The sequence below is a fragment of the Pelodiscus sinensis genome, chromosome 1, assembly GCF_049634645.1.
Source record: "Pelodiscus sinensis isolate JC-2024 chromosome 1, ASM4963464v1, whole genome shotgun sequence".
NCBI classification, from domain to species: Eukaryota; Metazoa; Chordata; order Testudines; family Trionychidae; genus Pelodiscus; species Pelodiscus sinensis.
The window spans coordinates 197,108,646-197,115,764 of NC_134711.1; positions in this window are offsets into that span (position 1 = coordinate 197,108,646).

The following is a 7,119-nucleotide window of genomic DNA, read 5'->3' on the forward strand; positions in this document are numbered from 1 at the left end:
AAGTAAGCAATCAAATTAACTGATGTATGCAAGGTTATTGTGCTATAGAAATGTACTGAGCACAGGTCTTTTTTAAAAGATTCATGGTGATCATGAATATCATTGTGTGACGTATAGATGGGCAGCGTAGGGGAAGAGTTGTGTATGTATGCTGAAAATATCAGAACATGACGACAGCCGTACTGAATCAGACCAAAGGTTCATCTAGCACAGTATCCTGTCTTCTGACAGGTGTCAAAGAGGAAATGAACAGAACAGACTTCTGGCAAACAGGCCAGGAGCACCATCCCTGCCCATCCAGGCCAGACCTATCCTCCATGAATATATTTAAGTCTTTTTTGAGTCCTGTCATAGTCTTGACCTTCACAACGTCCTCTGGCAAAGCGGATCACAGGTTTATTGTGCATAGTGTGAAGAAATCCTTCCTTTTGTTCGTTTAAAACTTGTTGCCTGTTAATTTCATTGGGTGACCCCCAGTTCATGTGTCATGAGAATTAATAAATAACACTTCTTTATTTACTTTTTCCACAGCATTCATGATTTTATAGACGTCTATAATCTCCCCACTAATTTGTCTCTTTTCCAAGCTGAAAAGTTCCAGTTTTATTAATCTCTCCTAATATGGAAGCTAATTATTTTTGCCCTTTTCTGAACCTTTTTCAACTCTAACATATCTGCACACAATATTCAAGATGTGGGCGTACCATGGTAATATAGAGGCAATATGATATTTTTGTCTTATTATCAATCCCTTTCTTAATGATTCCTAACATTCTGTTAATTTTTTGACTGCTGCTGCATGTTGAGGGGATGTTTTCAGAGAACTATCTACTCCCTTTCTTAAGTGGCACAGTAAACTTCCGATAATCCGGCACCTTTGGGACCCAGAGGGTGCCGGATTATCAAATTTGCCAGACTATCAGAAGGGGGGTGTGACGGATCCAGCGGGGTCTGCACTGGGAGCGGGGGAGGGCCCCCCCCCGAGCGGGAAGCGGCGGCCGTAGACGGCCGAAAGCCACTCGGCGCAGCGCCGCCAGCCCCGCTGCGGCAGAAAGCGGGGGTGGGCGCGCGCCGGGGGAAGCGGGGGAAGCCCCGGGCAGTCACGAAATGCCCAGTTAGGGCGCCACGGTTTGCGCTCCGGGGCGGAGCCTCGGGAGCGCTCCGGTGGGAGCCGGCCCAGAGAGCCCCGGAGGGGGCGGGGCTTACGCCCCTGACGTCACCCGCCCGCGCCCATATCAGGGGCGGGGAGATGCTCCGAGAAGGGGGAGCGAGAGGGCAGCCACCCTGGCTTCCCGGCACCCCAAGCACCCGGCCTTCTGGGCAACGAAAGGAGACGACGCCGGCAGCTGGTGACTCGCCCTGGGATGGGCACGGCGGCTGCGACGGGGTAAGTGATTTAACCTTGCGCTGGCCCGAGGGGCCGGCGGCGTGGGAGTGGAAGGAGCCCGAGGCAGGACCGTTTTGGCGCCCGTGGGCAGGCGAGTTTCGGGCGGCTGCCCCACCTGCTGTGGGGGGATCGCTTTAAGGCACCCACCCCACTTAGGGCCTTGGGCTGGGACCCGGTGGTGAGGGCGGGCCCGGGTCCCCCACTCCCCACACCCCGACCTCAGCGCAGGTCCTCAAGGCGGTAATAGCCGAACATACTACCCAACCTTCCCCCACCGAGAGGGAGCGAGAGGAAGGGATCAAGACTAGAGGGACGGCTCATGAGCCCCGGCCGGGCCCTGGCCGGGGTCCGCCCGGGAAGGTACCGGACTGGGTCCGCCGAGCCCCCTCGGCCCCATACAGGGTGAGGGGTGATCGCACCCGGGACCGGGCTCACTTACGGACCCCGGATATCGGGACAACTAAACTCTCAAAGGCGGTGGGTTCGCAGAGCCCCACCCCACTCCGCCAGCCCTGGCCCGGGGTGCGGGCGGGAGCCGCGGGGTGTGGAGCTCGCACCCTTAAAACCCTCCACAGGGGGGCTATGAGGGGCCTGGGGTGGGGTGGGGGGGATGCCGCCCCAGACTCCTCATAGCCCCCCTTTCCAATAGTCCGGCTCTGCCTCAGGCGTCCCTGATTCAGCCACTGCTGGTCAGTTTCAGCAGTGGCTGAATCGGGGACGCCTGCAGCAGAGCAGCTGGAGTGCTGCCGGGTTGGTCTGATAGCACCTACTCTTGGCGTGGCGAGACCAACCCGGCAGCACCCCAGCTGCTCTTGGGGACGCCTGGGGCAGAGCAGCTGGGGTGCTGCCGACTTGGTCCCACAGCACTGCTCCTCGGCGCTGTGGGACCAACCCGGCAGCCCCCCAGCTGCTCTGTCCCAGGCATCCCCAAGTCAGCCGCTGCTGATACTAATCAGCGGCTGACTCCAGGAAGCCGGGGCAGAGCAGCTCTGCCCTGGGCTTCCTGGAGTCAGCTGCTGATCAGTATCAGCAGCGGCTGACTTGGGGACGCCTGGGGCAGAGCAGCTGGGGTGCTGCCGGGTTGGTCCAGCGGCTCTGCCTCGGGCTTCCTGGAGTCAGCCTCTGGTCAGTTTCAGCAGCTGCTGAATGGGGGACAGCTGGGGCGCTGCCGGGTTGGGTCCCGCAGCCCTGAGGGGCAGCACTATGGGACCAACCCGGCAGCGCCCCAGCTGCTCTGCCCTAGGCTTCCTGATTCAGCCGCTGGTCAGTTTTAGCAGTGGCTGAATGGGGAACCTGGGGGCAGAGCAGCTCCAATGGTCCGGCTGCCCAGAGCACTTCCTGGTTCCTGATGGTGCCGGACCATCAGGAGTACCGGACCATCAGATGCCGGACCATTGGAGTTTTACTGTAATAGCTAATTTAGACCCCAGTATTTTATATGTTTAGTTGGGATTATGTCTTCCAGTGTGCCTTACTTTGCATTTATCAACATATGCCCCTACACTGTGTTTTGGGGGTAGACTAGATTTTTAATAATCCCTCCCTTAGACAATGAACTGTGAATTTACCTGTTAGGGTAAAGCTTTGTAAGCCACAGACAATGAATGCACATTTATGTAGAAGGTAAACAAAGCAATCCAGCACCAGAGGAAACATTTTGGTGTGTATGTCAGAGTCAGAATCCCTAAAGGTCTACCTAGGTCTTAAGGCAAAGACAATGTGCTTTGGAAAATAAAAGTGGAACAAAAAGACACTTTAATTATTCATCATTGAGGGGGAAGGAGGAGGCAGCACCCTTTAATTCTGAGAATGTCAGATGGTCCGACTGAAAGGACTGGAGATGCTCTTAGCTTGATGTAAATGTGAAAGCTGTTTAGGCAAAGATTGCAGTTTGCTAGTGTTATATTGGGGACACTAGAAAGCGTGTTTATACTTTCATTTTCAGCTCAGTTTCTGTTACTCTTGCTCAGCATCATTTCAATATATTCTCTTTATTGATACTTATGCTTTGTTTTACTGTAAACCACCTCAGTGCTGTATGTTAAAGTGTGACTCCTCACTTCAGCTAGGAGGCTGGCATGTGCACTGTCTCTTTGGAGGCAGTGGGCTTGTTAATTTATGGAGTTTCCAGTGAGAGAGATTGGACACTTCAGAGGGACATATGGGAACTGGAGTTCACAGAACATTACTTGTTAGGCAAGATTAAGACTGGCAGAGACTCCAAGAAGTATGCAGGAGAGGCAGAGTCAGTGGTGGCAGGCATCTGAGGCAGAGGGGTACCACAGCGACTTATAGGAGGAGCATCTTGAGAAGAGCATCACAGCTTGAGTATTTGTTGGGCTGTTAGGACACTCACCTTAGGGACCCAGGTTACAGTCTTTGTGCCAGTTAATTTATAAGTATTTTATACAAAGTGGAACTTTAGGGACCTGGGGGTTATGTCTGTGAAACACACACACACATATATACATTTACACTCACAGACAGGTGGTGCAACCAACTTCATCTAAGGATACCTGACACTTTCAGTTATAAGACCATGTTTTCAGTTCATTAGAACTTTACCAAACTTCAGTTATTCAAGTTGAAATTTTCCTCAGGTAGAAATTTTCTGTGAAAGTTTCAGCTAAAAGAGTTCTGCCTTGTCCAAAAACAAGATTAAAACTCTGATCATCGGAAGAGGTGGGCTGTTTTGTTAGTCTATAAAGTGCTACCAGACCATTTGTTGTTTTTTAAGTTTATCCTATTCAGACTAACTCGGCTAGCCCCTGAAGCTTCAAGATTAAGGAAAAGAGGCATTTTTTCACCCATGTTGAAAAATAATCTGTTTATTTGAGATGTTCTGGCACCTTCCTGGATTGGAGATGGGACTCAAAATTGTGCCTCTTGCTAGGAATCTGCCCTTTACTGTGTCCAGGCAACTGCACCTATATTTGGTCAAGTTATGGGCCTTTAAAAAGAAAGTTTCTCTTCACACAAACTATGACATTCCAGGATGCAATATGAACCAGTGAAGCGCAGTGATGCTGCATGCTTGGTCCTGCAACCTGGGATACCGCACAATGCTTTACTGCTATAACTCCCAGCTGGGCTCCACTCAGACAGCATGCAGCTCACATGCTGAGGGTCTGTGCAGAGCTGCATCTTCGGTCGAGCCAATCTGACACCAGCAGCCTGTTAACAAACAGGCACATTTTGGCTTTCAGCAGCAGGTGTTACTACCTGCAGGATGATCCTTAGCGTGCTCTCAGTCCTAGATTTGTCCCCCAAAATGTGTTTTGTACTGCCCAACCCTCTCTGGGATACTCCACCTATATTAGCTCCTAAGCAGGAGACAATCTGCTACCTTAAATGAAGTATCCTAAACAATTCACAACACTGGATTAGATTGAATTAAATATATTGAATTAAAGAATAAAACAAGTTTATTTAACTATATAGAGATATATTTTAAATGAATGCAAGATAAGGCACTAAGATCAGAAATGTTTACAACAGAAAGAGATTAGAGCTGTCAATTAATTGCAAGTTATCCCATGCAACTAACTCAAAAATTAATTGCGATTATTCACAGTTTTAATCGCACTGTTAAACAATAGAATAGCAATTGAAATTTATTAAATATTTTGATTTTTTTTACATTTTCCAACATATTGATTTCAAGTTCAACACAGAATACAAAGCGTACACAGCTCAATTTATATTATGACTGTTGATTACAAATATTTGCACTGTAAAAATGAAGGAAAATATTTTTTTTCAGTTCACCTCATACTTGCAGTGCAATCTCTTTATTGTGAAAGTGTAACATACCTATGTAGTTTTTTTATTGCATAAATGCACTTGAAAATAAAATAGTGCAAAAATGTTAGAGCCTACAAGTCTACTCAGTCCTATTTCTTGTTCAACAAATCACTAAGACAAACAAGTTTGTTTATGTTTGTGGGAGGTTATGTGGACCACTTTTTATTTGCAATGCCACCAGAAAGGAGAACAGATGTTCACATGGGACTTTTTTAGCCAGCATTAAAAGGTATTTACATAACAGATATGGTCAACATTTCTATGGTCCTTCATCCTTCAGCCACCATTCCAGAGGACATGCTTCCATGCTGCTGACACTTGTTAAAAAAAATCGAATTTGTGTCTAGGGAGAAGTGTATGTTTTCACTTCTGTATTACCCACATTCATTAGTTTTCAAATGATACCTCAGCAGGCATATTTTGCACAAAGATTTCTACAGCAGTACAATGGGTATGACTAGAGGGGTGAATTCCATCATACATGCTCACAAGAGATTTGTTTGAAAGGGAGCTCAAGTCTCTGAAAATTCCATCTACTGTACATGGAGCATGCTCCAGCTCAGAGCAGAAGGACTGAAGAGCGCTTTCCCTACAGTGGTGCCTTCAGGTAGTGAAGGGCAGACACAGTTATGGCAATTGCAGACAGAAACTGAAAGCTGGGACACTATTTGTCCTGCGTCCTCGGGCTATGTCTACACTGGTGGGTTATTGCACAAGAATTGCCATTCTTCTGCAGAGCGTCCACACTACCCATCACTCTTGTGCAAGAACATTTACAGTAAAGTATGGTAGGAGAGGACTTCTTGCACCAGAGCTATGCTCTTTTCTAACAGGTGTAAGCTCTCTTGCGCAAGAGCTCTTGCGCAAGAGGGCAGTTTGGACGCAGGGCAGGGGTTTCTTGCACAAGAAAGCCCTATGGCTAAAATGGTCATCAGAGCTTGCTTGCGCAAGAGAGCGTCCACACTGCCATGGTCGCTCTTGCGCAAAAGCACAGCTCGCACATGGCAGTGTGGATGTGTTCTTGCGCAAGAGTTCTAGCACAAGAAGCCGCCAGTGAAGACATAGCCTCAGTGTTCTCCTGCCAACACTCAGGCAGCAAGGAGGAAGGAGGAGCGATCAGCCTGACTCAGTGCAGATGGGCTTTTGGGAGTGAGAGGGAGACAAGAACCATGAGATATGGTAAGGAGCAGCTAAGCTAGTTCTCACTGGCTGGAACTGGATTCTCTGGCCCACATTCTCCACTGTCATGTAGCCATATACCCTGGTGGCTGTAAGAGGCTTCTCTTGTGATTTAGTAACTAGGGCAATGGCAGATCAGACTCTTCCCCCTCACTATTCAGCTGCACATACACAATGCAGGTAACTGGATCATGTTCCAGCAGCCGCTAGCTCTGTGTGACCCAAGCCATGGCTAATTGTATCCATCCAGAGGAGACATCCTGCTGGTAGGGAACTTGATGCTTGTAACAGCCCTGAGCAATGAAGTCCAGCGCTGGCCTGGCAGAGAGCCTAGCAATGTGGGATGCTCCAGTCACAGAGGAGGGGTAGGGGACTGTTCAGTCTGGAGCAGGAGGAAACCAGTTCCCAGCCTCCTTAGGTTCTAACTGGAAATATTAGACTCCTAGGGCTGTGTCTTTACTGGTGCGATCTTGCACCAAAGCGGCCGCTCTTGCGCAAAAACTTGCTGCCTGTCTACACTGGCCGTGAGTTCTTGCGCAAGTAAACTGACGTTCTACTGTATAAAATCAGGGCTTCTTGCACAAGAACTAGGATGCTCCCGCTCAGGAATAAGCCCTCTTGTGCAAGTGTTCTTCCGCAAGAGGTCAGTGTAGACAGGCAACATGACTTTCTCGTGCAAGAAACCCCGATGGTTAAACTGGCCATCAGAGCTTTCTTGCGCAAGAGAGCATCTACACTCTCTTTCTGGA